This window comes from Vombatus ursinus, unplaced genomic scaffold (genome assembly GCF_900497805.2).
Source record: "Vombatus ursinus unplaced genomic scaffold, bare-nosed wombat genome assembly UNPS02014809.1, whole genome shotgun sequence".
NCBI classification, from domain to species: domain Eukaryota; kingdom Metazoa; phylum Chordata; class Mammalia; order Diprotodontia; family Vombatidae; genus Vombatus; species Vombatus ursinus.
Genome location: NW_020954587.1, coordinates 6,653,320 through 6,661,590, shown reverse-complemented (window position 1 = coordinate 6,661,590; position 8,271 = coordinate 6,653,320).

Genomic DNA, 8,271 nt, shown 5'->3' with positions numbered 1-8,271 from the left:
ACCTGGCAGTCTATCCACTTCAACACCTAGCTGCCCCATTGGGGGGGGGTCTTCCCCTGCCCCAAACGATGACAAAGCAATCAGAAATTAAATTGAAACTGGTCATACTCCCAGCCCAAATGAATGAGGGAGCAGATATAATTCTAGGAGAACAGGGTGGCCTCCGGCCCCAACCTCCTGCTAGGAATTAAAATCTCCCTTGGGGAAGGGTTGGAGAAGAAGCTACAGATGTCTATTCTGCCTCCCTTCCAACCACACAATGTGACAGGCCTTGCAATATGTAGGCTTCTCCGCACATGTGAGGCCCACTTCACTCTATCCCTAGGAATATAATTTTTGCTCACTTTTGCAAGATTTGGCAGGAGTTGGGGATTGTAGCATTTTTGTCCTCTAAAAACTAGGTGGGTCTTTTTTGTCTGCATTTTTTTCTTTTATTTTCTCTTCATAGGAAGTAGATTTTTTTAGAGTCACAGATTATATGATTCCTGATTATATCATTATTATTATATCCTGATCATACATATATATACACATACATACACACGCATATTCTGTGTGTGTGTGTGTGTGTGTGTGTGTGTGTGTGTAAGTAAAGTGAATTTTAGTGTGTATAAGGTGGATTTTTGCTATTCTTTCTTAGAGTCTTCTTTCCCAGGATCCACAGCCATCACAATCTCTATTTTCCAGGTGTTAGATGTGAGTTCTCACGATCACGGTTGAAAACAGTTTCTACTGAGCAGTCACAGCAGATATAGGGATGAAGTAATGTAAAATTGTGAGGCTATTGTTGTCAATATGTCTTCTTTGTCTGTTGCCCTATAAAGGAAGTGGGCACTGCTCAGTGAGTGGAGACCCCCTTAGGGGTGAAATGTGCAAGCAGGAATGTTGTGGATGCCTTGATCGGCCCCTATCAAGGTGTGGGAAGGGGAATCTGTGTGTTTGCCTCAACTGGTCCCCATTGAAGCTTGAGGGAACTTAGGGGAGTGCACAAGTTGTTCCTGTCTCTATTGACCCCATCGAGATGAAGGGTAGTTGCTCCCCCTTAACGCCAGACCCTGCAAGAAGGGCTGTTAGGGAATGCTGTAGGAGTTGGAGCTCCCACTATCAGCAAACTCCCTTTGAGAAGACTAGACTAGAATAAAGTGAGCTTATTTAACCCCTTAATATGACTCCATTCCTGTCTTCCTGTCTGACTGCACCAAAAGTGAAACTGCTAATGAGAGAGGTGCTAGAAGACCTCCTGTGTCTCCTACCTAAGAAATGGCATGGTGTATGCATATATGTGTGTGTGTGTGTATATATGTATATATATATATATACAAATACATATATATATCTGTGTGTATGTATGTATATATGTATGTCTACATATACATATATACACACATACATATGTAGGTGTATTTTTTTCCAATGTAATTTCATATCTGCATATTGGGGTTTTTTTGGAGGTGTAACAAGGTTATCCTGACTTGGCTGTTATTCAATTGCTGCATTAATTAATATGATATGTTTCTTAAAAGTCTGAATGCTACTGAATGTATAATTCCTTGCTATCAATGTATAATTGATATATATGTTAAAAGAAATCTTAGTTCAGTCCTTGCCCTGGTTAATAAGGCAAACTCATGGGAGAAAAAGCCAAAATATTTTATTAACACGTCAACACAGCAAGTGGTTTGTCAACCTGAAATAAGAAGACTACCAAAGGAGCAAAAACTAGAATCTTTAATGGAGGCAAGGGAATTATAATTTGGTATTGGAGTGCCCAAGAGGGGCAGAGTAGGGGCAGAATTAAATACATATCAACTAGGAGAAAGTCTCAGCCTCCAGAAGCTGTTACATAAGTTGCTTTGCAAAACAACCCAAAGTCCATAGAAAAGGCCAGGGTGGCTTGGGAGTGGCTACATCTGGTCCAAACTGTGGGCTCCTTTTTCTTTCATCTTTTCTCTTTTTAGCTGGTTTTTATAGTTTTCCTTTAATTGGCTTTGATCACCCTCAGGCACTTCGCAGCTCTGGGGTCAGACAAGGTCAGCTACATTCAACATGTTGGAATGCAGCTGACCTGGATTTCAAACTTCTTGGCTTTTATAGAAAGGGATAAACACTTCCATATAAGGGCAAGAAAACTCTGATTGGTACATATATGAAGAGGAGAGGGATTTTGTACAAGCTTAGCTTTTTTTTCCATGTGTAAGTATAGACATACAAAGGTATTTCTGGATGGCCATCTCCTGCAGGCTGGCTGAGCAGGTACCCAAAGGTCAGGTAAGCTTAGGCTAACTTCGCACACATGAAAAAGTCATTGGTTTTGTTTTCATGATTTGAATTCAGATGCTTTGCTGTACTATAAGCATGGCATATTAATCCAACAGACCATTATTGCTGCAATACTGTACATTTGTTGATTACATTAATATTTGTTTATTAATGTGGGCACATATGGAGCAATCTCTAAAAAAAGATAAGAGCTAAGATACTTGAGGGGTAATGTTTTCCTTTTGCAATTGAAAAGCATAGAAGTCTCCTAATATCAGGAATAGACCCAGATCTGAAGAATAAGGACATCCATGGAGACCATGGAGATATATATGTGCATGCATACATACATACATACATACATACATACCTGTGTGTACATATACCTATACACACATGCATATGTGTGTCTGTTTTGTGTGTTTATTATACACATATATTGACATATACACATATTATATACATGCATACGTATATGTAGGTATATGTGTATATATGCACAATACATATATATACATGCATATGTATATATATGTGGGTACATACATATGTATGTGTATATCTCCGAGGAACTGTCAGAAGCTATTCCTGTCAGACTTGTCCATCCTCTAAGGATGAGGAACTGCTTAAAGAGATAGAAACCCTTCTAATCAGAAGAGGTGATGTGGTTTGGGGTTGCTGAGAACCTTGATGATGAAGTTTGGGGTGCTGGGAACCCCGAAATGTCAGGGGTACAGGGTGAGTCTGCCCAGAAAGAATTCAAACATTCAAGCCTTTTTTCAGTCAAAGTAGTGAGGTTTATTATGATGCCAATAGAGTGGGCTAGATTCCTAAAGAATCTGCAGCTTAATGGGGGTGAGATTGATACTTATATACAAAAAAATAACAGTAAAAAGATCTGGATGGGATTAAGGAGTGGTAAATAGCCAGGTTCAGACAGGGAAAGGAGTTAACTGGTCTGGGCTGGGTTGGAGAGCTACAGTGAAAGGATTATTGAGTATCTAGGAAGGCTGGCATAGGCAAGATGCCTCAGGCAAGATGCCAGGGATCTATCAGGTTATGTGGGAAAATTCAGGGACTGGGTTACTATAATGTATGGGAAAATTCAGGGTCCAGGTCCCATCACCCCATCAGAGGCCTTCCAACAGAGTCTGAATATCACGATTATACCCAAGCACTCTACTCCATCTATGAGTGAGGTGCAGGTTACCCTCTGTGGTATACAGATACAGTTGGTCCCAAGTTGGCATTTTCTCTGGATATGAACCATGTGCTCCAGAAGAACAATCCTGGGAGACTTGGGTTCAGCAGGCGAGAGCAGGGGTGGGAAACTTGCAGTCTTGAGGCCACATGTGGCCCTCTAGGTCCTCAAGTGTGGCCCTTTAACTAAATCCAAACTTCACAGAACAAATCCCCTTAATAAAAGGATTTGTTCTGTAAAACTTAGACTCAAAAGGCTGCACCCAAGGACCTAGCAGGCCACATGCGGCCTCAGGCCACACGTTCCCTACCTCTGGCAAGAGTATGCCTAGGACACTGACAGGCCCCTGAGGCAGGTAAAAATGGTGAGGCTATCGCCTAAGGGGGATTGTCTCATAAGAGACAAGGCCAAATGTTACCTGGCAAGAATATATATGAACTTTAGCTCAATTTTTTTTTGGGGGGGGGTAGATCAGAAGACCCTACACTAATTTTTTCTGTAATACTGTACAGCACAAAGGAGAAAAGCCTATTGAATCCTTCCTCAGGATGGAACAATGTGAAGAGAATTGTGAATCCCTAAGAATACAAGAAAAATTACATTGCTGAGACTTCCAGGGCTTGGTACATGACCCTTATGCTGCTGATGTCATCAGATCTATGCAGACCCAGAAAGTCTTGCCAACAATGGATAAAGTGAGACAGATATTCCTGAACTTAAAAGAATTGATATAATCCATAAGGTTCAGCCTCAGCAAGCTCCAGGACTTCTCAAGTCGGGACCACAGGAGCAGAGAAGGACAACAGCCTCACCAGGGCTGACCTACTGAGAGAGGACTTGAAAAAATCAGGTGAGAGATGGAGTAGGGCACAGTCCTGTTCTCCTTGGAGAGGCAGAGGATCAAAGGCATGGGGGTATGGAAGCCACTTCTATCAGGCAGCCCTCAAAATAACAGATCCACCTTTTGTTATAATGGTAGATTAAGGGGCAGCTAGGTGGCGCAGTGGATAGAGCACCGACCCTGAAGTCAAGAGGACCTGAGTTCAAATCTGGCTTCAGACCAAACACTTGACACTTGCTAGCTGTGTGACCCTGGGCAAGTCACTTAACCCTAATTGCCTTAAAAAAAATAAAAAAGAAGCAGAGGGCTTATAATGGTAGATTAGATGGGCATACTTATGTTGGCTGTACTGGCAAAGAGAATGAAGTCTTAGTCACAGAGAAATTAAAATCTTATGATCCAGCTTCAAAAAGCCAAGGAAAGAGGTTACCCTGGGCCACAAGGACAGTCATTTTGACTTCATCATCAATTCCCTATGCATCTATTTTACTTAAGAGGCAATGAAGTGTCTCAGTGAATAGAGTGCTGGGCCTGAAGTCAGGAAGACCTGAGTTCAAATTTGACTTCAGATATTTACTAACTGTGTGACTCTGGACAAGCCACAATCTCTGTTTGCCTTAAATCCACCAGAGCAGAAAATGGCAAACCACTCTAGTATTTTTGGCAAAAAAATCCCATGGACTATATGGCCCACAAGGTCATGAAGAGTTTTACATGGCTGATGACTGAACAATTATTCCACCTAGACTGATAGACCTTTGACAGAAATAATGGTTAAAAATTGAAAATGTGTATTGCAGTTCTGCCTGGATAGTGAATTTCAAGTGACCATCATTTTCCATTATTTTATGACATTTATTTCTATGATAAGGCTGTTGAACTTAGTGGTTTGAGTGATAAAGACTATCCATACCTAGGATACATCTGGTGAGTTTGAAATTTCCTAAGGGAGTTGTTGGTGTCAACAGAAAAGTGGATACTCTGACTCTGGTATATCCAAATGCTCCAAAATTCACTGAAGTATCATCACTAATTGGGATTAATTCTAGTCTTTTCAAAATTGTAGTGGGGATACTGCAAGTGAGAAGCTGGAACCCAATACCTGTACACTTTGACCACCCATGCAGACTATGCAGGACCTTACAAGAGGATGGAGGCAAGTGTTCCCAGTGAACACCACAAGAGCCCCAACAGTTCACCCTCTGAACTGGATCCTGAGATATTTGACCTTGAGGACTCTCAGTAACACAAAAGTGGAAGGATAGATTGAGGCTGGGATTCAGCAAGAAGGCAGGTATGTTCTCATTGCATGAATGGGACATGGGATGTGCTTGAGGTACAACCCACAGAATCCAGCTCACAGATTCCTGACCATTCAGAGTAAGATCTAGGATTCCTCCTGTAGAGTTTAAAATTGTTCAACCTACAATAAAAGAGACTGAGGCAGAGCTCTGAGCCAACAGCACTTTGTTAAAGGGTCTATGGTCTCTTCTAATGAAGTGGACCTCAGATCTTCCTCACAATCTGAGATGTCCCCTTCCTCTATGGCCTTATTTTTATAAGATTTGATGCCAGGTTTGATACCTGAACACTTAGAGGGGCTACACAAAATATATAATCCCTTTGGTTGATAGATCTTGCTCGGAGGACCAAAAATGATGTTTCAGCCAAAAAAATTGTGTATCAGCAGGAGATTCTCTGGTTGGGCAAAGCGGGGGGTATCTCCACTGACTAAGTGGTCATAAAATGGTCATCTTCTCATGTTGGACAAGAGATAATGGTCTGGAGGCACAAAATAAGTTGAGGGACTTTCCCAAGGCATCCCACCCATGTTGGTTTTGGACATGGAATTTGAGCAAAACAGAATGAAGATATCTTTATCAGCATTCTTGTGGTTGTGCAAGTGAGCTTCACAACTCGTAAACCAGTAGTGAACATTACATTAAAGTTTGAGGCCTACTATAAGAACCTATCTTATCTAATTATCCCTATATGATTTATGTAAACTATCAAATTGATCAATACTGATGGGAATAGAGTGAGGGTCCTAATGAATCATTTGTTACACTCTATGATGGAGGCACTCAGAAACCATTTCAAAGAAAGGCTGATTAAGGGCATCATCACAGAATCCAGCAGCCCTTATATAGGGGTGACCTACACAGATACCTACAGCATCCTTGATAAGGGGATTAGTAGGAACTAGATGGGCTTTGCGACAATATTCCACCATAGACCAAGCCCCAAACTGACTGAAAGATGAACAGAATGCAAATCCTTACAAGAATTCTTTTTTTCATTCATCTTTGTTCACTTTTCCTTTAGTATTGTTTTACTTTGTGTGTCCTCTGCTTTTTTTTTCGCATGATTTCATGAAATTCTTTTAAAAATTCTTTGTAACTTAACCCTGATTGCCTTTTTAAAAAATAAATAAAATTTCTTCGTATTCGTTTTCTTTTGGTGAGGCAGTGACTTGCCTAGGGTCACACAGCTAGTACGAGTCAAGTGTCTGAGGCTGGATTTGAACTCAGGTCCTCTTGACTCCAAGGCCAGAGCTCTATCTACTGCACCACCTAGCTGTCCCAATTTCTTTGTATTCTTTTAAAATATTTCTTTATACTCTTCATGCTTGCAAATCTTAATTACATTATAGTATTCCATTACATCAGTGTACTATAATTTATTTAACCACTCCCTTTATTGTTAGACATTTAGATTGTATCTAGTTTTTTTTTCTTCCAGTTATATAAAATGTTCCTATATGTCTTTAAATAGCTCTTTTTTCTGTTTTTGATAACTTTCAAGGTATATTACCAACAATTATTATAATCAGATTACATGGTAATTGTGTTACTAGATATGATTATTTTTGCAACTTTTATTGTGTACTGCCAGATTGCTCTCCAAAAAGATCTTACAAGTTTGCATTTCCTTAAGCGATTAATGAATGTGGTAAGAGCTTAGAAAAACACATGAGAAAGCAAATGGGGAGAGGGAAACAGAAAAATGAGTTAACTGAAATATCAGTGCAGTGCATATTACTACCATCTTTTCAGTCAAGGTTTGTGAAATTCCTAGTTGGGGAGAAGGGAAGCACCTCCTTTGTTATAGTTATTACATTCAACTTTCAATTATTCAGAGAACTGTAGGAAAGCCTCAAGCAATGGATTTTACCCAGTATCACCAAACATTAATCAAGAGAACATACAAGCTAGCTCCATGTAACCTGCTAGTTGAACTCTATTCAATAGAGTGGCATAAATTCAAGTAGAAAAAAACCATACAATACTGTAAAAAGGGAAAAATATAAATGGATGATTCACACTCCTAAAAAAATGTAAAATACTTTAGGTATGGAGGTATTTCACAGTTTTCCAGGATATTCCTAACTTCAAGTAAAGAAAGTATATGAGACCCAGCAAAAATGAGCATGATCTTTCAGGGGAGGAGATGGATAGTCAATGAAATAGGAGACTTCCATGCCTTCCTGATAAAAAGACCAAAGCTCAACAGAAAATTTGATCTTCAAATACAAGACTCAAGAGAGACATAAAAAGGTGAACGGGACAGAAAGAAACAACATGTTATTAATAAGGGCAAACTGTTCACATCCCTACAAGGGAAGATGACACTTGTAACTCTTGAGAACTGTATTGTTACTACACCATGTTAAAGGGGTATACATAAAGGGGGGGGATGTAAATTGACTTTAATGTAATGTAATGAAAAAAATCTTATCAAGTAGGTTAAATGGATCCAAGTAAGTGAATTAATCTGGTCTAACTAAGAAAATATACTGAGGGAAAAGGAAAGGAGGAGGCAGACAAGGGTAAATTACATCATAGGAAAAGGCACAAAAACCTTTTACATCAGAGGGAAAGAAGGGAGGGAGATGAGCATTGTTCGAAACTTAGTCTCATCAGATTTGGCTCAAGAAGGGAATAACATAATCAGTTAGGTATAGAAATCT